Source organism: Triticum urartu, chromosome 3, assembly GCF_003073215.2.
Source record: "Triticum urartu cultivar G1812 chromosome 3, Tu2.1, whole genome shotgun sequence".
Taxonomy (NCBI): Eukaryota; Viridiplantae; Streptophyta; class Magnoliopsida; order Poales; family Poaceae; genus Triticum; species Triticum urartu.
This window is the reverse complement of record NC_053024.1, coordinates 177,648,773-177,675,146: the sequence shown is the minus strand read 5'-3', so window position 1 is coordinate 177,675,146 and position 26,374 is coordinate 177,648,773.

The following is a 26,374-nucleotide window of genomic DNA, read 5'->3' as shown; positions in this document are numbered from 1 at the left end:
GAAGAAATTCGCTGCCCACCCACCACCCACTTAGTAGCCACTGTCGACGATTTAACCGACATGCTCGACTTCGACTCCGAAGACATCGACGGTATGGACAACGATGCAGGAGACGAACAGGAACCACCGCCCACAGGGCGCTGGACCGCCACCTAATCATATGATATATACATGGTGGACACCCCCAAAGAAGGCAATGGCGACGAGACAGCGGAGGATGACCCCTCCAAGAAGGAACCCAAGCGCCGACGTCATTGGCGCCGCTCTAAGTCCCGCCACAACAAAAGTAGTGATACCGGAACAAGAGACAATAACACTCCGGTTAGTGCCGAAGACAACCACAGTCCCCTCCAGCACAATGTAGAGCGGGAAGGCAAACAAGCTAGCCCTCCAGAGCGGGCAGCAGATGGAAAATCAGAGGAGGACAATTACATACCTATCTCCTAAGACGAGGTGAGCCTCAGCGACGAAGAATTTATCATACCTGAGGATCCCGTCGAGCAGGAGCGCTTCAAGCGCCGGCTTATGGCCACAGCAAATAACCTGAAGAAAAATCAACAACAGCTTCAAGCTGATCAAGACTTGCTAGCAGACAGATGGACCGAAGTCCTTGCGGCCGAGAAATACGAACTCGAGCGCCCCTCCAAGAGTTACCCAAAGCGCAGGTTGCTACCTCACCTCCAGGAGGAAGCATTGAAACCCACATCACCAGTGTATGATGCGACTGACCGGCCACCTCGTGGCCGAGCTAGAGAGGCGTTTCAGCCTAAAGTTCAGCCTGCGCCCCGCCGCCACTCAAACAAAAATACCAAGGCCTGGGGCAACACACGGACCTGTGAGACGTACTGGGCAGCAGGGCAAAACATGCAAGGTCGATATATGGGTCACGGGGGCGCGCGCCAATGCGGGACAATGACCGTCGCGCCGGATACACTAAAGGTAAATCCGGCCAGGTCGAATACAGCAGACAAGACTCATATGAACTGCGTCGTGATATAGCCCGGCACAGAGGCGCCGCACACCCCCTATGCTTCACTGATGAAGTTATGGATCATGAATTTCCGGAGGGTTTCAAACCCGTAAATATCGAATCGTATGATGGTACAACAGATCCCGCTGTATGGATTGAGGATTTCCTCCTTCACATCCACATGGCTCGCGACGATGATCTACATGCCGTCAAGTACCTCCCACTAAAACTCAAAGGACCAGCTCGGCATTGGCTGAATAGCTTGCTAGCAGACTCCGTCGGCAGTTGGGAGGATTTGGAAGACGCATTCCTTGACAACTTCCAGGGCACTTATGTGCGACCACCGGATGCTGATGACTTGAGCCATATAACTCAGCAGCCAGGGGAATCGGCCAGGCAATTCTGGACATGGTTTCTAACTAAGAATAACCAAATTGTCGACTGTCCGGATGTAGAGGCCTTAGCGGCATTCAAGCAAAACATCCGTGACGAGTGGCTCGCCCGGCACCTCGGCCAGGAGAAGCCGAAGTCTATGGCAGACCTCACGACATTCATGACCCGCTTTTGCGCGGGCGAGGATAGCTGGCTGGCTCGCAGCAACAACACATAAAGGAATCCGGGCACTTCAAATACCAAAGATGCCAACGGCAGACCACGTCGTAACAGACAAAAGCGCCGCAACAACGGTGATAACACCGATGATACGACAGTCAATGCCGGATTCAGAGACTCTAGATCCGGTCAGCGGGAAAAGCCATTCAAAAGAAGTACTCCGGGCCCTTCCAGTCTGGATCGCATACTGGATCACTCGTGTCAAATCCACGGCACCCCCGATAAGCCAGCCAATCACACCAACATAGAATGATGGGTGTTCAAGCAGGCCGGCAAGTTAAACGCCGAAAACAAGGACAAGGGGCTGCATGGTGATGACGAGGAGGAGCCCCGACCGTCGAACACGGGAGGACAGAAGAGGTTCCCCCCACAAGTGAAGACGGTGAACATGATATACGCAACCCACATTCCCAAGAGGGAACAGAAGCATGCACTAAGGGACGTCTATGCGATGGAGCCCGTCGCCCCAAAGTTTAACCCATGGTCCGCTTGTCCGATCACCTTCGATCGCAGGGACCTCCCCACTAGTATTCGTCATGGCGGATCTGCCACACTGGTCCTAGACCCCATCATCGACGGATTCCACCTCACTTGAGTCCTTATGGACGGTGGCAGCAGCCTGAACCTGCTCTATCAGAATACAGTGCGCAAAATGGGTATAGATCCCTCAAGGATCAAACCCACCAAAACCACCTTTAAGGGTGTCATCCCAGGTGTAGAGGCCCATTGCACGGGCTCAATCACACTGGAAGTGGTCTTCGGATCTCCGGACAACTTGCGAAGCGAAGAGTTAATCTTCGATATCGTCCCGTTCCGCAGCGGCTATCATGCACTGCTCGGGCAAACCGCATTTGCAAAATTCAATGCGGTACCGCATTACACATACCTCAAGCTCAAGATGCCATGACCTAGGGGGGTCATAACAGTCAATGGAAACATAGAACGCTTGCTCCGCACGGAAGAGCACACTGCGGCCCTCGCAGCAGAAGCACAAAGCAGCCTTTTAAGGAAAATCACCAATTCGGCGATACAACCCCCGAACACCGTCAAGCGAGTCCAAAGTAAACTGCAACATGATTGCCTGGCACGTTCAGAGCTCGCCTAGCCATTCGGCCCCCGTCCCAGTCCCAGTCAAGCGACGAAATCCATGCCGCGCGTACATAATTACGCACTGAAAATACCATGGGCATAGGCGGGGGCACGATCAGGGCACGTCCCGCAATGCGGCTTAACTGCCTAGGGGATGTATACCTTTATCATTTTTTCTCTTTCAGGACCTAACTTTCTGGAAGCCCTTTCCGGCAGTACGATTGCCGGACACAGTACGGGAAGGAACATCCAAGGAGGCAAGAGGCTAAGATGTACACGGAAACCCCCAGGTGGTCTCTAATAATAATCGATATACCCGCGTTCTACTATCCATACGCAGCTTGCCCCTTGGATAGGACATGCCAAATAGTCCTATTTTCTGCTTATTGCACTACTTGTATCAGTACGCTTTGACGTATTATTTAAATAAATGCATAGCATTAGTCTATTATCGCATTATTTATCACTTTTTTCTTATATGTTCATTTATGACAACTTGCTCCCATACATTCTTGTACGGTCAATACGCCAGGGGCTTTCGTTTACCCCATAATATGGTGTGAGAAGTCCGAACACTTTCGACAGTGCGGCACCCCAAACTTATAGCATTATATGCATCAACTCCGAATCATGTCTTGGGTCAATAGTTGGGTTTGCCCGGCTCCCATCCTTTGGTACCTTACGTTCCGCTATATCGACTAAGGTAGCGCTGGGAGAACTACTGCGATTGTGTCCCGGTTCTTCCGGACGAGCACCTCAGTAGAGAAAGCCGAAAACTGACTGTCATGATAAGGCGACAGTTGGTCGCTGTTCGACAGGTCTCAAGTCCTTAAAGACTTTTTCCACTTCAGGCGAGGAGTCGGCCTTGCCCGGCTTAGGCGTGTATAGCGCCCCAAATTCGGCCTTCCGAATACTAGGGGCTTTGCCAAAATTTAAAATTGTAAACTTATATGGCTAAGTGAGAGTGATAAAGCCTTATAGTCCGATTGCCTGGTTCGTTGTGCTGAACACCTCCCTCGAAGGACCCAAAATTGGGATAAAGAGTGCTCAGGTTTATCCCGAACACCCCAGTACTAGTTGCATGGGGGCAGAAGCCGACGACTGGCCAACTCTCAGATTTTATAAACGGCCGCACAGAAGGTAATATTTTAAATCAAAAAAGCGCTGCATAGCGCAAATGAACTTGTTTCTCATTACAGGATCACATGAGCATGTTCATTCAAAAATTACATCTCTGGCACATTCATCCGCCACAAGACGGGAACCCTTCAGGACACTGTCATAATATATTTCGGGGTTGCGATGCTCCTTGCCCTCCGGCGGCCCCTCCTTCACCAGGTTCACGGCGTCCAGCTTCGCCTAGTGCACCTTCGCCCGGGCAAAAGCCCTGCGCGCACCCTCGATGCAAACAGACCGCTTTATGACTTCAAGCCGTGGGCAGGTGTCCACAAGCCGCCTCACCAAACCGAAGTAGCTGCCGGGCAGGGGCTCGCCAGGCCACATCCGGACTATAAGACCCTTCATGGCCTGTTCGGCCGCCTTGTGAAGCTTGACCAATTGCTTCAGCTGGTCACTCAAGGGCATTGGGTGTTCGGTCCCAGTATACTAAGACCAGAACAACTTTTCCGGCGAGCTCCCCTCCTCAGCTCCGTAAAACTCTGTGGCATCCAGTACACTGCGAGGAAGATCTGCGAACGCTCCTGGAGAGCTCCGAACTCGGGTAAGTAAAAGGAAAGTTTCCTTCACATGCTTGCTTTGCATAATGAATGCCTTACCCGCTGCTATCTTCTTCACCGCATCAATCTCCTGGAGGGCCTTGTGGCCTTCAGCCTTGGCGCTCCGGGCGCTTTCGAGCGCCTTCACAAGCTCGGACTCTCGCATCTTAGAGTCAAGCTCCAAGGACTCGTGTTTCTTGGAGAGAGCCTCGAGCTCTTGCCGCACCTCGCCTACTCGGGCTTCTTGCTTTTCCCGCTCAAGGCGCTCCTTGGCCGCTTTGTTTTCGGCCTCAGATATCGCCTTCTTTAGGGTCGCCACCTCGGTCGTGGCCCCTGGCAAATTCATGATGATCCTATTATTTTACAACCGAACTTCTTTTTAAATATATAGACAAGGTATTGCTTACCTTTGCTCTCCTCGAGCTGCCTCTTGGTAAGGCCGAGCTCGTTCTCGGACCGCTCCAAGTCCTGCTTCAGTGCAGAGACCTCCGCAGTACGTGTGGTAGCGGCCAGCAGTGAAGCCTGCACATACACATAGACATATTCTGATTAGACTCCTGAGTCATCATTTGATCCTCTATTCGGCCTTTCTTCTCGAACACCGAATAGAGCATCAGGGGCTACTATCTATGCGGTAATATTTTCTTATATTTTGATTGCTTACCTCAAAGCCTGTTAGGAGGCTGGCGCAAGCTTCGGTCAGTCCGTTTTTGGCGGACTGAACTTTCTCGATCACCGCACTCATGATAGTGCGGTGCTCTTCGTTGATGGAAGCGCCGCGAAGCGCTTCCGGCAAGTTGTCCGGTGCCTCTGGATGGACAGAGGACACCGTCACAGGTGGCTGCCCCCCTTTAACAGGGGATCGCCTGCCGGAGTCCGGAACCATTGAAGGTTTCGATGCAGTGTTCGGCTGGGGGCCGAACTCGGAGCCCGTGGGAGTTTTGCTCCCTTTGCGCCCAGGGTCCGGGAGGTCGCCTCGAGGCGCCCCCAGGACCGCCTCCCCTCGGCTCGGTGCCTTTCTGGACAACACCTCGACGTTGCCCGTAGGGCGAGGGATGGAGGCGGTCGGAATAGAACCGCTGTTCATATCCGACGAGTCCAATGAACCGCTCGACGAAAATACGTCGAGATGAGCTCGGGACGGACTGCATAATCATGTTCGGCATGAGGAGAAGCAGTGCAATAAAACACACCATGAATTACTATGGTGTCCGGATACTTACGACTTCGCCAGGGGCTTGACCCTGGGTAGCCACTCGTCGCCGCTGTAGGCGGCCGTCGTGGAGCAGTCCGGAGGGAGGGTCCTTCCCTTCTTGGACCCTTCGGCCTCCCCGGTTGGGTTGGCCTTCCTTTTTTTGTCTCCCCCGGCTGGGGGGGAGAACTTTCCTCCTCCTCCTCGTTTTCGTGGGAGGTGTGCGCGTCGGAGTCATCGGACGATGAGTCTGATACAACCTTGCGCCGGAGACCCTTTCGGGTCCCCGTGGCCTTCTTCTTGGTCTTCTTCGCCGGCACCTCGTAAGGTGCCGGAGCCAGCATCTCCGTTAGGAGAGCATCTGCAGGATCTTCAGGCAGGGGGGCTGGGCAATCGAGCTCCTCCGCTGTGTTTATCCAGTCCTGTTAATGACATCTCGCACATGATTTAACTGGGGCAAATAAATACCCTGTGAGATATCAAAACTTACCGGATTGGCATGGCGCTTTGCGCTGAGTCCGCGGTCCTCGGTGAGGGAAGGAGGTACCTCGGCGCCCTTGAACAACACCCTCCAGACGTCCTTGTGCATCGTGTCATAGAGCATGACCCGGACCACATTGACAAGCTTGAGTTTCTTTCTCATCATGTTCCTGATGCAGGTCTGGAGTCCGGTCAGCTCTACCGAGGAACCCCAGGACAGGCCCTTCTCTTTCCAGGAAGTGAGCCGGGTGGGGATTCCAGATTGAAATTTGGGGGCCGCCACCCAGTTGGTGTCGCGCGGCTCCGTGATGTAAAACCACCCCGATTGCCACCCCATTATGGTCTCCACATAGGAGCCTTCGAGCCAGGTGACATTAGGCATTCTGCCCACCATGGAGCCTCCGCACTCTGCTTGCAGGCCGACCACCACCTTCAGTTTAACATTGAAGGTCTTCAGCCATAGGCCGAAGTGGGGCCTGATGCGGAGGAAGGCCTTGCACACGACGATAAACGCCGAGATGTTGAGGATGAAATTGGGGGCCAGATCATGAAAATCCAGCCCGTAGTAGAACATGAGCCCGCGGACAAACGGGTGGAGGGGAAACCCCAGTCCGTGGACGAAGTGGGTAAGAAAAACTACCCTCTCATGGGGTTCAGGCGTAGGGATGATCTGCCCTGCATCTGGCAGCCGGTGCGCGATATCCGCGGCCAGATATCCGGCTTCCCGTAACTTTGTGATGTTCTCCTCCGTGATGGAGGAGACCATCCACTTGCCTCCCGCTCCGGACATGCTTGGAGTGGTTTGAGAAGAAATACGCGAACTTGGGCGCTGGAGCTCGAGTGTGCGAGAATGGGTAAGCAAGGAGGAAGAAGGCGTGGGTGAAAAGAGTGAATCCTAATCCCTTTATAAGGGCAGAAGAGGCGATGCGCCTCCCCACTTGCCTGGTAAAATCGCTTATTCCCCAAGCGCCGTAATTGATGGCGCGGTTGGGTTACCCACGTCCGTATTGATGAGAATCCCATAATAAGGGGGACACGATCTCTGCTTTAACAAGACGTGTCAAGAAAACCGCCTCGCGATATGTGCGGTGCTGGTTGAGAAAAATGGTTCGAATAATGACCGGGCCATGAAATGATGTCATGCTGTCAAAACGTGTCAGCAGATTAGATTTGTGGAAATATTATTCTCTCTACGGTGGTATGTGGAACTTGTTTTGCGGAGCCGGACACTATCCTTGTGTTCACAATATTCCATGGAATATTCGGGGGAAGAACCCGCCTTGCAATGCCGAAGACAAAACTGCGCGCCGGACTCATCGTCATTGAAGCCTGGTTCAGGGGCTACTGAGGGAGTCCTGGATTATGGGGTCTCCGGACAGCCGGACTGTTGGACTATGAAGATACAAGATTGAAGACTTCGTCCCGTGTCCGGATGGGACTTTCCTTGGCGTGGAAGGCAAACTTTGCAATACGGATATGTAGATCTCCTCCCTTGTAACCGAATCTGTGTAACCCTAGCCCCCTCCGGTGTCTATATAAACTGGAGGGTTTAGTCCGTAGGACAACAAACAATCATACCATAGGCTAGCTTATAGGGTTTAGCCTCTACGATCTCGTGGTAGATCAACTCTTGTAATACTCATATCATCAATATCAATCAAGCAGGACGTAGGGTATTACCTCCATCAAGAGGACCCTAACCTGGGTAAACATCATGTCCCCTGCCTCCTGTTACCATCCGCCTTAGACGCACATTTCAGGACCCCCTACCCGAGATCCGCCGGTTTTGACACCGACAGGGCCCACGAGGTAGGGGAGCGCCCAGGGGGGCAGGCGCGCCCCCCACCCTCGTGGCTATGGTGTGGGCCCCCTGGCCTTGATTCTTTGCCAATATTTTTTTATTATTTCCAAAAATAATCTCCATGGAGTTTCAGGTCATTCCGAGAACTTTTGTTTCTGCACATAAATAACACCATGGCAATTCTGCTGAAAACAGCGTCAGTCCGGGTTAGTTCCATTCAAATCATGCAAGTTAGAGTCCAAAACAAGGGCAAAAGTGTTTGGAAAATATAGACACGACAGAGAAGTATCAACTCCCCCAAGCTTAAACCTTTGCTTGTCCTCAAGCAATTCAGTTGATAAACTGAAAGTGATAAAGAAAAACTTTTACAAACTCTGTTTGCTCTTGTTGTTGTAAATATGTAAAGCCAGCATTCAAGTTTTCAGCAAAGATTATGAACTAACTATATTCACAATAACGCTTAGGTCTCATGTTTACTCATATCAATGGCATAATCAACTAGCGAGTAATAATAATAAATCTCGGATGACAACACTTTCTCAAAACAATCATGATATAATAAAACAAAGTGGTATCTCGCTAGCCCTTTCTGAGACCGTGAAACATAAATGCAAAGCACCTTTAAAGATCAAGGACTGACTAGACATTGTAATTGATGGTAAAAGAGATCCAGTCAAGTCATACTCAATGTAAACTAATCAGTAATGAATGCAAATGACAGAGGTGCTCTCCAGCGGGTGCTTTTTAATAAGAGGATGATGACTCAACATAAAAGTAAATAGATAGGCCCTTCGCAGAGGGAAGCAGGGATTTGTAGAGGTGCCAGAGCTTGATTTTGAAATAGAGATGAATAATATTTTGAGCATCATACTTTCATTGTCAACATAACAACCAAGACATGGCGATATCTTCCATGCTACACACATTATAGGTGGTTCCCAATCAGAATGGTAAAGTTTATACTCCCCCTCCACCAACAAGTATCAATCCATGGCTTGCTCGAAACAACGAGTGCCTCCAACTAACAACAGTCCCAGGGGGAGTTTTGTTTGCAATTATTTTGATTTGATTTGCATAAAGCGTGGGATTGAGCATCCCGATGACCAGCCATTTTCTCGTGAGTGAGGAGGGGAGTCCACTCCTCTTGAGAATAACCCGCCTAACATGGAAGATACGGACAACCCTAGTTGATACATGAGCTATTCGAGCATACAAAACATGATATTTATTTGAAGGTTTAGAGTTTGGCACATACAAATTTACTTGGAACGACAGGTAGATACCGCATATAGGAAGGTATAGTGGACTCATGTGGAACAACTTTGGGGTTTATGGGATTGGATGCACAAGCAGTATTCCCGCTTAGTACATGTGAAGGCTAGAAAAAGACTGGGAAGCGACCAGCTAGAGAGCGACAATAGTCATGAACATGCATTAAAATTAATCAACACCGAATGCAAGCATGAGTAGGATATAATGCACCATGAACATAAATATTGTAGAGGCTATGTTGATTTTGTTTCAACTACATGCGTGAACATGTGCCAAGTCAAGCCACTCAAATCGTTCAAAAGAGGATACCACCCTATCTTACCACATCACAACCATTTTAATAGCATGTTGGCACGCAAGGTAAACCATTATAAGCTCCTAGCTAATTAAGCATGGCATAAGCAACTATAATTTCTAATTATCATTGCAAAGATGTTTATTCATAATAGGCCGAATCAGGAACGATGAACTAATCATATTTATAAAAACAAGAGAGGTCGAGTTCATACCAGCTTCTCTCATCTCAATCAGTCCATCATATATCGTCATAATTGCCTTTCACTTGCACGACCGAACGATGTGAATAATGATAATAGTGCACGTGCATTGGACTAAGTTGGAATCTGCAAGCATTCAATAAACAGGAGAAGACAAGGCAATATGGACTCTTTTTTCAGATCAACAATAATGCATATAGGAGTCACTTTAACATTTTCATTATGGTCTTCTCCTATCGACCTCCAAAGAAAAGAAAAGAAATAAAATTATTTACATGGGAAAGCTCCCAACAAGCAAAAGAAGAACAGGAAATCTTTCCGGGGTTTCTTTTTTAATTACTACTACAAGCATGGAAAGTAAACTAATTAAAAGCTACAACTATTTTTTTTGTTTTTCTTAACGTTTATTAAACACACAAGAGGAAAGCATAAAAAGAGAAAATAAATTAGCATGGATGATACAGTGAAAACGTATGAACACCGACATCTAGCAATGAGTGTGTGAACATGAATGTAATGTGGGTGAGAAGTACGTACTCCCCCAAGCTTAGGCTTTTGGCCTAAGTTGGTCTATGGCCACGGCTAGCCTGGCGGATATCCAAAGTTGTAACTGGGGTCGTACTGTGATGCAGCCGCTATTGCCTCATGGGCTGCCGCTTGGAGACGGGCCGTCTCCGTCCTCCTCTTATACTCGTCCGCCTCCTCCCTGGTTATAACATATCTCCCTTTTGCCTGAGAGTCAAAGAAAGCAGGAGCAGGAAGAGCGACGTGATAGGTGCGTCGACTGTCAAAGATTAGTCGGTACTGGAGGAACTGATCGTTCCTCTCAACAAACTGATGACGAACCATAGCCTCATAATCCATATAAACAGGAGGCAACTCAATATCATACTCACGTATGGGTATATCAAGAAAATTAGCTAGACGGGTTGCATAAATTCCACCAAAGAAATCTCCATTAAATCTATTATTATGCAACCTACGTGCAACAATGGCTCCCAAATTATAATGTTTATCTCCTAATACAACACTCCTGAGAATACTGAGGTCAGGGACACACATGTGACATGCTTCATCCTTACCATTTATGCACCTACCTATGAAGAGAGCAAAATAATGTATAGCAGGAAAATGAATGCTCCCTATGGTAGCTTGTGTTATATCTCTAGACTCCCCCACAGTTATATTAGCAAGAAAATCTCTAAACTCATATTTGCGAGGTTCATTAGTACTACCCCATTGTGGAAGTTTGCAAGTAGTGGTAAAATCCTCTAAGTCCATAGTATAAGAATTTTCATACAGATCAAACAGGACAGTTTGAGAATTGCGTGAAGATGAAAATTCAAACCTCCTCACAAAGGAACTAGTGAGATAGTGGTACTGAAGGCACTTTTCTGCCTCGAAGCTCACAAGATCAGCATTACGCAAATATGCGTTAAATTCTTCCTTAATTCCTGCTTGATCCATGAAGTCCTCTGAAGGCCATTCACAAGGGCGTACTGGAGCGTCCCTTGGTGGCTCATCATCAGCATCACGCATTGCAAGCATGGGTCCTTGTTTCCTTGAAGGACCACCTCGGTACATTTTCCTAAACATATTTCTTCTTCTGAAAAATTTCTAAATTTTTTAGTAACTTCAAAATAAAAGTGAACCAAACTCAACAAAATTGATAGCAACTACTCCTACAAGTGCCTAGAGCCTATATCATGCATCAAAACTACTTTTGACCACATAAATTTGACATGCAAGCTCAAGAACAGGGTCACCTAAGCAGAAAAATATGCAATGAATAAAGCACTAGAACAAAAACTAATTGGACCATTGGAGGAGTCACATACCAAGGAACAATCCCCCAAAGCAGTTTTGTGAGAGGTGCTTTGAGCAAGGAGATCGAAAACCGCAGCAAAATGAGCTAGAACTCGTGCTTGAGCTGGTTAGTGGTGTTTGTGGGAGGAAGAAGGAGTGTGTGGGCGCAGGAATAAGTGGAGGGAAGCCACCGTGGGCCCACAAGGCAGGGGGGCGCGCCCTGGACCCTCGTGGCCAGGTGCCAGCTGCCCCTGCTATGTTCTCAGTGCCAAATATTCTCAAATATTCTAGAAAAATCATATTTAAATTTCAGGGCATTTGGAGAACTTTTATTTTCGGGGTATTTTTATATTGCACGGATAAATCAGAAAATAGATAGAAATTACTATTTTTGCTTTATTTAATATAAATAACAGAAAGTAAAAGGAGGGTACAAAAGGTTGTGCTTTCTAGCTTCATCCATCCCATTCTCATCAAAAGGAATCCACTAACAAGGTTGATCAAGTCTTGTTAAAAAACTCATTTCGAGTAATATGAAACCGAAGAAATTTCGAATAACACTATGTTACCTCAACGGGGATATGCACATCCCCAATAATAAGAATATCATATTTCTTTTTGACACTAGGTAGAGGAAATTCAAAACCTCTAAAAATAATGGATGGAATTTTTCTAATAGAGTTTATGCTATGAACTTGAGGTTGTTTCCTCGGAAAGTGTACCGCATGCTCATTGCCATTAACATGAAAAGTGACATTGCCTTTGTTGCAATCAATAACAGCCCCTACAGTATTCAAAAAGGGTCTTCCAAGAATAACAGACATACTATCGTCCTCGGGAATATCAAGAATAACAAAGTCCGTTAAAATAGTAACGTTTGCAACCACAACAGGCACATCCTCACAAATACCGACAGGTATATCAGTTGATTTATCAGCCATTTGCAAGGATATTTCAGTAGGTGTCAACTTATTCAAGTCAAGTCTATGATATAAAGAGAGAGGCATAACACTAACACTGGCTCCAAGATCACATAAAGCAGTTTTAACATAATTTATTTTAATGGAGCATGGTATAGTGGGTACTCCTGGATCTCCTAACTTCTTAGGTATTCCACCCTTAAAAGTATAGTTAGCAAGCATGGTGGAAATTTCAGCTTCCGGTATCTTTCTTTTATTAGTAACAATTTCTTTCATATACTTAGCATAAGGATTCATTTTGAGCATATCAGTTAATCGCATATGCAAAAAGATAGGTCTAATCATTTCAGCAAAGTGCTCAAAATCCTCATCATCCTTTTTCTTGGATGGTTTGGGAGGAAAAGGCATGGGTTTTTGAACCCATGGTTCTCTTTCTTTACCATGTTTCCTAGCAACAAAGTCTCTCTTATCGTAACGTTGATTCTTTGATTGTGGGTTATCAAGATCAACAGCAGGTTCAACTTTTACATCATTATCATTGCTAGTTTGAGCATCATCATGAACATTAGCATTAACATTATCACTAGGTTTATGTTCATGTTCATTACCAGATTGTGTTTCAGCATCAGAAATAGAAATATCATTTGGATTCTCAGGTGTTTCAGCAATAGGTTCACTAGAAGCATGCAAAGTCCTCTCATTTTTCTTTCTCTTCCTTTTAGAAGGACTAGGTGCATCTATATTATTTCTCTGAGAATCTTGCTCAATTCTCTTAGGGTGGCCTTCAGGATACAGGGGTTCCTGAGTCATTTTACCAGTTCTAGTAGCCACTCTAATAGCATAGTCATTATTCTTACTATTCAATTCATTAAGCAAATCATTTTGAGCTTTAAGTACTTGTTCTACTTGAGTGGTAACCATAGAATCATGTTTACTAATGAGTTTAAGTTCACCTTTAACTCTAGACATATAATCACCCAAGTGTTCAATCAAATAAGCATTTTGTTTCAATTGTCTACCAAAATAAGCACTGAAGTCTTCTTGCTTAACCGTAAAGTTATCAAACTCATTCAAACATTGGCTAGCAAACTTAGTAGGAGGGATTTCAGCTTTATCATATCTATAGAGAGAATTTACCTTTACTACCTGTGTCGGGTTATCAAGACCATGTGTTTCTTCAATAGGTGATGGATTAAAACCATATATTTCTTCAAGAGGCGGTAGATTAAGACCATGTATTTCTTCAATAGGAGGTAAATTCTTAACATCTTCATCTTTAATACCCTTTTCTTTCATAGATTTCTTTGCCTCTTGCATATCTTCAAGAATCAGAAATAGAATACCCCTCTTCTTTGGAGTTGGCTTAGGAGTTGGTTCAGGAATTGGATCAGGAAGTGTCCAATTATTTTCATTAGTCAACATATTATTCAATAAAATTTCAGCTTCATCTGGTGTTCTTTCCCTAAAAACACAACTAGCACAACTATCCAGGTGGTCTCTGGAAGCATCGGTTAGTCCATTATAAAAGATATCAAGTATTTCATTTTTCTTAAGAGGATGATCAGGCAAATCATTAAGTAATTGGAGAAGCCTCCCCTAAGCTTGTGGGAGACTCTCTTCTTCAATTTGCACAAAATTATATATATCCCTTAAGGCAGCTTGTTTCTTATGAGCAGGGAAATATTTAGCACAGAAGTAATAAATCATATCCTGGGGACTACGCACACAACCTGGATCAAGAGAATTAAACCATATCTTAGCATCACCCTTTAATGAGAACGGAAATATTTTAAGGATATAAAAGTAGCGAGTTCTTTCATCATTAGTGAACATGGTGGCTATATCATTCAATTTAGTAAGATGTGCCACAACAGTTTCAGATTCATAGCCATAAAAAGGATCAGATTCAACCAAAATAATTATATCAGGATTAATAGAGAATTCATAATCCTTATCAGTAACAAAGATAGGTGAAGTAGCATAACCAGGATCATATTTCATTATAGCATTCAGAGTTTTTTGTTTAAGCTTAGCTAATAATTTCTTGAGATCACTTCTATCATTGCAAGCAAGAAAGTCTCTTTTAGCTTCTTCATCCATAACATAGCCCTCAGGCACAACAGGTAATTCATATTTATTAGGAGAGCCTTCATCATCACTTTCATCAGTATTATCAGTTTCAATAATTTCATTCTCTCTAGCCCTAGCAAGTTGTTCATCAAGAAATTCACCGAGTGGCACAGTAGTATCAAGTATAGAAGTAGTTTCATCATAAGTATCATGCATAGCAGAAGTGGCATCATCAATAATATACACATATCAGAATTAATAGCGGAAGCAGGTTTAGGTGTCGCAAGCTTACTCAAAACAGAAGGTGAATCAAGTGCAGAGCTAGATGGTAGTTCCTTACCTCCCCTCGTAGTTGAGGGATAAATCTTGGTTCTTGGATCTTTCAAGTTCTTCACAATGATAAGCAGATATAAATCCCAAGTGACTCAAAGAATAGAGCTATGCTCCCCGGCAACGGCGCCAGAAAATAGTCTTGATAACCCACAAGTGTAGGGGATCGCAACAGTTTTCGAGGGTAGAGTATTTAACCCAAATTTATTGATTCGACACAAGGGGAGCCAAAGAATATTCTCAAGAATTAGCAGCTGAGTTGTCAATTCAACCACACCTGGATAACTTAATAGCTGCAGCAAAGTATTTAGTAGCAAAGTAATATGATAGTAGTGGTAACGATAGCAGAAGTAATAGTAGCAAAAGTAATATTTTTGGTGTTTTGTAGTAATGATAACAATAGCAACAGAAAAGTAAATAAGCGAAGAACAATATATGGAAAGCTCGTAGGTAATGGATCGGTGATAGAGAATTATGCCGGATGCGATGATCATGTAACAGTCATAACCTAGGGTGACACAGAACTAGCTCCAATTCATCAATGTAATGTAGGCATGTATTCCAAATATAGTCATACGTGCTTATGGAAAAGAACTTGCATGACATCTTTTATCCTACACTCCCGTGGCAGCGGGGTCCTAGCGGAAACTAAGGGATATTAAGGTCTCCTTTTAATAGAGTACCAGACCAAAGCATTAACACATAGTGAATACATGAACTCCTCAAACTACGGTCATCACCGAGAGTGGTCCCGATTATTGTCACTTCGGGGTTGCCGGATCATAACACATAGTAGGTGACTATAGACTTGCAAGATAGGATCAAGAACTCTCATATATTGATGAAAACATAATAGGTTCAGATCTGAAATCATGGCATTCGGGCCCTAGTGATAAGCATTAAGCATAGCAAAGTCATAACAACATCAATCTCAGAACATAGTGGATACTAGGGATCAAGCCCTAACAAAACTAACTCGATTACATGATAAATCTCATCCAACCCATCACCGTCCAGCAAGCCTACGATGTAATTACTCACGCACGGCGGTGAGCATCATGAAATTGGTGATGGAGGATGGTTGATGATGACGACGACGACGGATTCCCCTCTCCGGAGCCCCGAACGGACTCCAGATCAGCCCTCCCAAGAGAGTTTAGGGCTTGGCGGCGGCTCCATATCGTAAAACGTGATGAATCCTTCTCTCTGATATTTTTCTCCCCGAAAGTGAATATATGGAGTTGGAGTTGAGGTTGGTGGAGCTCCAGGGGGCCCACGAAGCAGGGGAGCGCGCCCAGGGGGGCAGGCGTGCCCCCACCCTCGTGGCTAGGGTGTGGGCCCCCTGTCCTTGATTCTTTGCCAATATTTTTTATTATTTCCAAAAATAATCTCCGTGGAGTTTCAGGTCATTTAGAGAACTTTTGTTTCTGCACATAAATAACACCATGACAATTCTGCTGAAAACAGCGTTAGTCTGGGTTAGTTCCATTCAAATCATGCAAGTTAGAGTCCAAAACAAGGGCAAAAGTGTTTGGAAAAGTAGATACGACGGAGACGTATCAATGACTACTCGATAGTTCAGTGTGCCATGCTTTACGGCTTAGAACCGGGACTTCAACAACGTTTTGAACATCATGGAGCATATGAGATGTTCCAGGAGTTGAAGTTAATATTTCAAGCAAATGCCCAGATTGAGAGATATGAAGTCTCCAATAAGTTCTACAGCTGCAAGATGGAGGAGAATAGTTCTGTTAGTGAACATATACTCAGAATGTCTGGGTACCACAACCACTTGACTCAACTGGGAGTTAATTGTAACGCCCCGGACACACCCACCGGTGGTCGTTACTCCTAGCGGGATCTAGACCGGCCGAACAGATCAATACTAGTCTTTTCTGCACACTTTGTCCTCACCCGTGCGCACCCGGGAGCAACTTCCCGGTCGGTCACCCATCCTGACACTACTCCAAGCTGAGCACGCTTAACTTTGGAGTTCTATCCGAATGGGCTTCCGGAAAAGAAGGAATTCCTTATTGATATGAGTAGTCTATCATCCCTAATAAGCCAGGCTATCACATACACCCCCACTCAGAGGAACCGACGTCCTCGTCGGGCCACAGGAACGTTCCCTCTTGGCACAAACGTCTGTGCATCCAGTCCGGTACATGTGTCATGCCGTGTGCCACGACGGGTCACGAACGTCATGAACAACATGACCGCGCACCTGTCCGCAAACATCCGTGTAACCGCGAGGGTCGGCTCTCATACCAACTTGTAACGCCCCGGACACACCCGTCGGTGGTCGTTACTCCTGGCGGGATCTAGACTGGCCCCACAGATCAATACTAGTCTTTTCTGCGCACTTTGTCCTCACTCGTGCGCACCCGGGAGCAACTTCCCGGTCGGTCACCCATCCTAACACTACTCCAAGCTGAGCACGCTTAATTTTGGAGTTCTATCCGAATGGGCTTCCGGAAAAGAAGGAATTCCTTATTGATATGAGTAGTCTATCATCCCTAATAAGTCAGGCTATCACATTAATCTTCCTGATGATAGTGTCATTGACAGAGTTCTTCAATCACCGCCACCAAGCTAAAAGAGCTTCGTGATGAACTATAATATGCAAGGGATGGATAAGACGATTCCTGAGCTCTTCGCAATGCTAAGGTTGCGGAGGTAGAAATCAAGAAGGAGCACCAAGTGTTGATGGTTAACAAGACCACCAGTTTCAAGAAAAAGGGTAAAGGGAAGAAGGGGAACTTCAAGAAGAACAGCCAGACAGTTGCTGCTCAACTGAAGAAACCCAAGTCTGGACCTAAGCCTGAGACTGAGTGCTTCTACTGCAAAGGAACTGGTCACTGGAAGTGGAACTGCCACAAGTATTTGGCGGAGAAGAAGGATGGCAAAGTGGAAGGTATATTTGATATACATGTTATTGATGTCTACCTTACTAATGCTCGCAGTAGTGCCTAGGTATTTGATACCGGTTTAGTTGCTAACATTTGCAACTCGAAATAGGGGCTACGGATTAAGCGAAGATTGGCTAAGGATGAGGTGACGATGCACGTGGGAAATGGTTCCAAAGTCGATGTGATCACCGTTGGCACACTACCTCTACATCTACCTTTGGGATTAGTATTAGATCTAAACAATTGTTATTTGGTGCCACCATTAAGCATGAACATTATATCTGGATCTTGTTTGATGCGGGACGGTTATTCATTTAATCAGAGAATAATGGTTATTCTACTTATATGAGTAATATCTTTTATGGTCATGCAGATGAGTGGTCTATTTTTACTAAATCTTGATAGTAGTGATACACATGTTCATAGTATTGAAGCCAAAAGATGTAGAGTTGATAATTATAGTGCAACTTATTTGTCGCACTGCAGTTTAGGTCATATTGGTGTAAAGCGCATGAAGAAACTCCATTCTGATGGACTTCTGGAATCACTTGATTATGAATCACTTGGTACTTGCGAACCATGCCTCATGGGCAAGATGACTACAACTCCGTTCTCCGGAACAATGGAGCGAGCAACAGAGTTGTTGCAAATCGTACATACTGATGTATGTGGTCAAATGAACATTGAAGCTCACGGCGGATATCGTAATTTCTCACCTTCACAGATGATTTGAGCAGATATGGGTATATCTACTTCATGAAACATAAGTTTGAAACATTTGAAAAGTTCAATGAACTTCAGAGTGAAGTGGAAAATCATCGTAACAAGAAAATCAAGTTTCCATGATCTGATCGTGGAGGTGAATATTTGAGTTATGAGTTTGGACTTCATTTGAAACAATGCGGAATAGTTTCGCAACTCACGCCACCTGGAACACCACAACGTAATGGTGTGTCTGAACGTCGTAACCGCACTTTATTAGATATGGTGCGAGATGTCTCTCACTGATTTACCGCTATCATTTTGGGGTTATGCTTTAGAGACGGTTGCATTCACGTTAAATAGGGCACCATATAAATCCGTTGAGACGACACCTTATGAACTGTGGTTTGGCAAGAAACCCTAGTTGTCGTTTCTTAAAGTTTGGGGTTGCGATGCTTATGTGAAAAAGCTTCAACCTGATAAGCTCGAACCCAAATCGGAGAAATGTGTTTTCATAGGATACCCAAAGGAGACTGTTGGGTACACCTTCTATCACATATCCGAAGGCAAGATATTCGTTGCTAAGAATGGATCCTTTCTAGAGAAGGAGTTTCTCTTGAAAGAAGTAAGTGTGAGGAAAGTAGAACTTGACGAGGTAATTGTACATTCTCCCTTATTGGAAAGTAGTTCATCACTGAAATCAGTTCTAGTGATTCCTACACCAATAAGTGAGGAAGCTAATGATGATGATCATAAAATTTCTGATCAAGTTACTACCGAACCTCGTAGGTCAACCAGAGTAAGATCCGCACCAGAGTGGTACGGTAATCCTGTTCTGGAAGTCATGCTACTTGACCATGACGAACCTACGAACTATGAGGAAGTGATGATGAGCCCAGATTCCGCAAAATAGCTTGAGGCCAAGAAATCTGAGATGGGATCCATGTATGAGAACAAAGTGTGGACTTTGGTTGACTTGCCCGATGATCGGCAGGCCATAGAGAATAAATGGATCTTCAAGAAGAATACTGACGCTGACGGTAATGTTACTGTCTTCAAAGCTCGACTTGTTGCAAAAGGTTTTTGACAAGTTCAAGGAGTCGACTACGATGAGACCTTCTCACCCGTAGCGATGGTCCGAATCATGTTAGCAATTGCCGCATTTTATGATTATGAAATTTGGCAAATGGATATCAAAACTGCATTCCTTAATGGATATCTTAAAGAAGAGTTGTATATGATGCAACCAGAAGGTTTTGTCGTTCCAAAAGGTGCTAACAAAGTGTGCAAGCTCCAGCGATCCATTTATGGACTGGTGCAAGCCTCTCAGAGTTGGAATATACGCTTTGATAGTGTGATCAAAGCATATGGTTTTATACGACTTTTGGAGAAGCCTGTATTTACAAGAAAGTGAGTGGGAGCTCCGTAGGATTTCTGATATTATATGTAAATGACATATTATTGATCGGAAATAATACTGAATTTCTGAATAGCATAAAAGGATACCTGAATACGAATTTTTCATTGAAAGACCTCGGTGAAGCTGCTTATATATTGGGCATCAAGATCTATAGAGATATATCAAGACGCTTAATTGGAATTTCACAAAGCACATACCTTGATAAAGTTTTGAAGAAGTTCAAAATGGATCAGGCAAAGAAATGGTTCTTGCCTGTATTACAAGGTGTGAAGTTGAGTCAGACTCAATGCCCGACCACTGCAGAAGATAGAGATAAAATGAAAGGTGTTCCCTATGATTCAGCCATAGGCTCTATCATGTATGCAATGATATGTACCAGACCTGATGTGTGCCTTGCTATCAGTTTAGCAGGGAGGTACCAAAGTAATCCAGGAGTGGATCACTGGACATCGGTCAAGAATATCCTGAAATACCTGAAAAGGACTAAGGATATATTTCTCGTACATGGAGATGACAAACAGCTTGTCATAAACGGTTACGTCGATGCAAGCTTTGACACTGATCCGGATGACTCTAAGTCACAACCGGATACGTGTTTTTATTAAATGGTGGAGCTGTTAGTTGGTGCAGTTCCAAGCAAAGCGTCGTGGCAGGATCTACGTGGGAAGCGGAATACATAGCTGCTTCGGAAGCAGCAACTGAAGGAGTCTGGATGAAGGAGTTCATATCCGATCTAGGTGTCATACCTAGTGCATCGGGTCCAATGAAAATCTTTTATGATAATACTGGTGCAATTGCCTTGGCAAAGGAATCCAGATTTCACAAGAGAACCAAGCACATCAAGATACGCTTCAATTCCATCCACGATCAAGTCAAGGAGGGATACATAGAGATTTGCAAGATGCATACGTATCTGAATGTTGCAGACCTGTTGACTAAGCATCTCTCACAAGCAAAACATGATCAGCACCAAGACTCCATGGGTTTTAGAATCATTACAATGTAATCTAGATTATTGACTCTAGTGCAACTGGGAGACTCAAGGAAATATTCCCTAGAGGCAATAATAAAGTTGTTATTTATATTTCCTTATATCATTATAAATGTTTATTATCCATGCTAGAATTGCATTAACATAGTACATGTGTGAATACATACACAAACAGAGTGTCACTAGTTTGCCTCTACTTGACTAGCTCGTTGAATCAATGATGGTTGTGTTTCCTAACTGTCGGAGTAAATAGCCATGGGTAGCCTAGCCGGCTTCCCCTGGCCCTTCTGAAAAAATTACGAGCCCGTCCGGCTCTCAAGAATCCAAGACATGGAGCCGCCTTCCCCTTGCTGGCTGCCACCCAGGCCGGCTTTCGGAAGGCGGTCCGACTTTAGCCCTCATGAAGAAAGTCATGGGAGAGCCGACTTCGAGAAGCCGGCCATGAGGAGGCCGACTCCGAGAAGCCGGCTCCCACAAAGCGGTCGAGACCGTACCCTCAAAGTTCGCATCCACCTAGCGGCGATGAGACGGGGCATGGCTACAGTAAAGCCTGCCACCCCCGAATCCCGGAGCACGCCTGGCACAGTGCGCCGTACGGAGTGGCCATGACCCGTCCGGCGCGGCACTGTTGCCATGTTGACCCTGATGTCATCCACGACGGGCTACCAGTATGGCCCGCGGGCGGTGGGCTCCTGCGGGCAGAGAGACGCCCGAAGGCGGCCAGACCTCCCCTAGTCGGCCCGAGACGGGGCCGGCTCCCTGCAGCCGGCTCGCTTCCCCCCTCGAAGGAGATGCCCCATTAAGGAGACAAGACGCGGTAAGGCTACAGCGATCGCCCGCCGGACGGCGGCACTGTAGCCACGCTTACCTCGACGAAGCCCTCGTCATCAGGTTGAGGCTACAGTAACCAGCCACCGACAAGACCCTTGGCAGTGGGGCCTGCCTGTTGCCAAGGAGTTGGCAGCCGGCGGGACCCACCAGCCGGCGGGCCCCAGTAGTCGGCGCAGAAGCCGGCGAGCGCAGTCACAGATGGCTGGGCCCCGTGCCTAGTCGGATTACCATTGTACCCCCGAGGGGTAGGCCTATATAAACCCCCCGGGGCACCCATGCAAAGGGTTCGATCCTCAGCTAGTTTTAGACACCACACGAGGAGAAGAAGCAAGCTAGCCGTGCCCTTCTTCCTCCTCCCACCGAACAGCTCAAGGAGCATTGTGTAGCTACTTGTCCATCTAGTGATCATGCGGAGACCCCGCAGAGCAGCAGTAGGGGTGTTATCTCCACGGAAAGCCCTGAAGCTGGGTAAGATCCGCCGGCGTCCATGTCTTCGCCTTATCCCGTTTCCAGGCACCGGCGACGTCTTACTGGCTCCCACAATGATAAGCCACCCGTTGGCATATGTCGCACCTACCACCCAACATTTGGCGCCCACCGTGGGGCCAGGTGCACCGTCGTCCGGAGACCTGTTCTGGACGGGAACCCTCTTCCTCCCCCGCGAACGTAGCCAGCCCGGCACGCCCGATGGCGCTTGCCACGACGCACTGCAAGGCGTCACCAACGCCTGCGCAGCGAGCAGCCTCGCTGATCTCCTCGACAAGACCCTCATCTCCGACGAGCTCGCCTCCGATGCGGGCACCGACCACCTCGCCAACCTCCTCGACCAGCTCCATGTCTCCAGTGAGCCCGCTGTGGATCTGGAGTCGGTTGGCTCCACCGATCCGATGCCTGTCGACTCCGACACGGCCTCGTTCGACACCTTCCCCACCAACGTCGCGATCTACAACGACCCGCTTCCCCAAGCCGGTGGCTGCGACGCTGTCACCACCGAGGTGATGGTCATCGGCCACGATGGCGCTGCTGGCGAGAGCGCCCACGACGCCCCGCACGCGGCGGCCCACGACTTGTCCACCCCCCTCCCGGCTGATGCCGACGACAAAGCACTGGAGGCGCGCCACCTCGCCCTCCTCGCAGAGGGCCGGAGGCTGGCTTCCGTGAGACGCCTCACTGAGGCCTACCAGCGCGAAGCTGACCGCGCCGCCTTCGGCACGCCGGCCCCGGGCGGGCCAAGCCGGGTCGGCATTGTCAAGCAACGCGACGCCATCATCGCCGATACGCTGGGAGTCGACCGCCCAGTCTACGCCACTCCACTCACGAACCTGCGCGCCGCCCAGGCGGCCGTAGACGAGCTGGACGGACTGGGGGCCGAAGAACTTCCCCACATGGCCTAACGCATCCAGCAGCCGCGCAGCGGCACGAAGCCGACGTCGGCACGGAAAGCCCTCCCCCGCGCCGAGATCACGGCGCGACGTCCCGGACGCCGACTGCGGGCAGAGACCGCGCGCGACGCGAGAAAGAGCCGGCCGCCAACCGAAGTCAAACCTGAATCTCCATCGACTGAGACGCGGACGGCCATCCCCGAGCCATGGAATGGCGGGGCAACCTGCCTCCGCCTCGACCCCGTGGAGAGAGATATCCCACCCCGCCGCCAGTGGTGCACCCGACTCTCAGCGGCCGACCAGGTCGCCGCGAAGGAGTCGGCGAGAACGACACCCGCCATCGGATCGACCGCCTGGCGCGATCCCTGGCGCTGGAAGAAGAAGACAATGTCGGTCCTCCTTGCTTCGGCCCCCGCATCCGCGACGAGCCCTTCCCCAAAGGGTTCTCGCTCCCAAGAGACACGCCCAAGTACAACGGCTCCGTGAAGCCGGAAGATTGGTTGATCGACTACTCCATGGCGGTTAGCATAGCCAACGACAACCGGCGCATTGCCATGAAGTACGTGCCCCTCATGCTGCAAGGCACGGCGCGGACCTGGCTTAACAGCCTCAAACCGCGCAGCGTCAATAGCTGGCTAGATTTCACCGAACCTTTCATCCGCAACTTCACCAACACCTACAAGCGGGATCCCAAGCCCAGACAGCTCTCCTTGTGCGTACAAGGCCCCGCCGAGTCCACTCGCGACTACCTCACGCGTTGGGCCGAGCTCCGCAACTCTTGCGAAGGGGTGCACGAGGTGCAAGCCATAGAATACTTCACAGTCGGATGCCGAGAAGGCACCCTCCTCAAGCACAAGCTCCTCTGCGACGAGCCGACTACCCTCGACGAGCTTCTGGACATAGCGGACAAGTACGCCACCGCCGACTCCTCGATGAAGACCGAGCTTCGGGTAGACGCGTCCGGGAAAGTACTCAACCCGGCGCCCAAGACGCCGGCTGGGGATTCCGGCCGACGCCCACACTCGAACGACCACAAGCGCAAGGGCCCCGCGCCGCCTCCCGCCAGTCGGCAGGTGGCCACAGTTGAAGACGTGCCGCCTGAAGGGCGACCCGCGCCCAAGAAGCCCAAGGGCGGCAGGCCGGCTTGGCAGCCGGCCTTCTCCTACGAGCAAACTCTCGACGCCCCCTGCAAGTTCCACAGCGGCGCGAAGCCGTCCAACCACACAACCCGGAAGTGCCATTGGCTCACCCGAATCTCTAAAGGCGAGGGGCTCGCGCCGCCTCCGCCTGCCGGCCCGCCGCCTCCGGCCGCTCGGCCCGCAGTCGGAGCCGTGCACGACGAATTCCCCGACGAGCAAGCAACCTACATCGTCTTTACAAGCCAGCCCGAAGACCGGCGCAGTAGACGCCGAGAGCACCAGGAAGTCAGCGTGGTCGCTGCCAACCCCGCCGGACACATGCATTGGTCAGAAAAGCCCATCAGCTGGAGCCGGGCCGACCATCCAGAGGTGATGCCGTCTCCCGGCTCTTATGCGTTGGTCCTGGAAGCCACCCTCGCGACGGAAAGACGCGCTGCCCGCTTCTCCCGTGTGTTGATAGGCGGGAGCAGCATCAACATCCTGTACCGTGACACCCTGGAGAAGCTAAATGTCAAGACGAAGCAGCTCATGCCTACTCGGACAGTGTTTCATGGCATCATACCCGGCCTGTCCTGCGCCCCCATTGGCAAGATCAAGATTGATGTACTTTTTGGGGACAAGGAGCATTTCCGCCGGGAAGCGATCTGGTTTGAAGTGGTGGACCTGGAGAGCCCTTACCATGCATTGCTTGGCTGACCTGCCTTGGCCAAATTCATGGCAGTTCCCCACTATGCATACCTCAAGATGAAGATACCAAGCACCAAAGGCGTCATCACCGTAGCCGGCGATTACAAGAAGTCCTCTGAGTGCGCGGCAGCCAGCAGCCGGCTGGCCGAGTCCCTTATGATTGCCAAAGAAAAGAAGATGATGGACCGAGTCGTGGCCATAGCCGGCAAGCAGTCGGCCGTGTCCCCCGACCCCAAGGAGCATGATGCTCAAGGATCTTTCCAGCCGACCAAGGAGACGAAGAAGATATCTCTTGACCCAGAGCACCTAGAGAGGTTTGCTGTCATCGGGGCAAACCTGAACAGCAAATAGGAAGGCGAGCTCGCCGATTTCCTCCGTGAGAATCGGGACATCTTTGCATGGTCCCCCAAGGACATGCCGGGTGTTCCGAGGAAATTCGCCAAGCACAAACTACACGTCCGAGAAGACGCAAAGCCAGTCAAACAACCCCTTCGCCGACTGTCGGAGGAGAAACGCAGGATTGTAGGGGAGGAGATAGCCCGGCTTCTGGCAGCCGGCTTCATTATGGAAGTTTTCTTTCCAGAGTGGCTCGCCAACCCGGTCCTCGTGCTAAAGAAGAACAACAAGTGGCGCATGTGTATAGACTACACAAGCCTCAACAAGGCCTGCCCCAAAGATCCCTTTGCCCTGCCAAGGATTGACCAAGTGATAGACTCCACAGCCGGATGCGAGCTGTTGAGCTTCTTGGATGCTTACTCAGGATATCACCAGATAAAGCTGGATCCGGATGACCGCCTGAAGACCGCCTTCATCACGCCATTTGGAGCCTTCTGCTACCTGACTATGACATTCGGCTTGAGAAATGCCGGTGCCACTTTTCAGTGTTGCATGCAAAAGTGCCTCCTCAAGCAACTCGGCAGAAACGCTCACGTCTACGTGGACGACATCGTGGTGAAGACGGAGAAGCGCGGCACCTTGTTGTGAGACCTCAAGGAAACGTTTGAGAACCTACGCCGGTTCCAAATCAAGCTCAACCCCGAGAAATGCGTGTTCGGAGTGCCAGCCGGCCAGCTCCTAGGCTTCCTGGTCTCCGAACGCGGCATCGAATGCAACCCGGTGAAGATCAAGGCCATCGAGAGAATGGCGATCCCCACCAAGCTTTGAGACATCCAAAAGTTCACCGGATGCTTGGCCTCCTTGAACCGCTTCATCAGCCGGCTCGGAGAGAAAGCTCTCCCCCTCTACCGCCTCATGAAGAAGAGCACTCACTTCGAGTGGAACGACCAGGCCGACCAAGCTTTTCACAAGTTGAAGAAGATGCTGGCCACGCCGCCCGTCCTGGCGGCGCCAACTGAGAAAGAGCCCATGCTCCTTTACATTGCCGCAACCAGCCGGGTGGTCAGCACCGTCATCATAGTCCAACGCCCAGAAGAAGGCCGAGCCCAGCCGGTCCAGCGGCCGGTGTATTATTTGAGAGAGGTGTTGTCCGCTTCAAAACAAAACTACCCGCACTACCAGAAGATGTGTTACGGCGTGTACTTCACCGCTAAGAAGCTGAA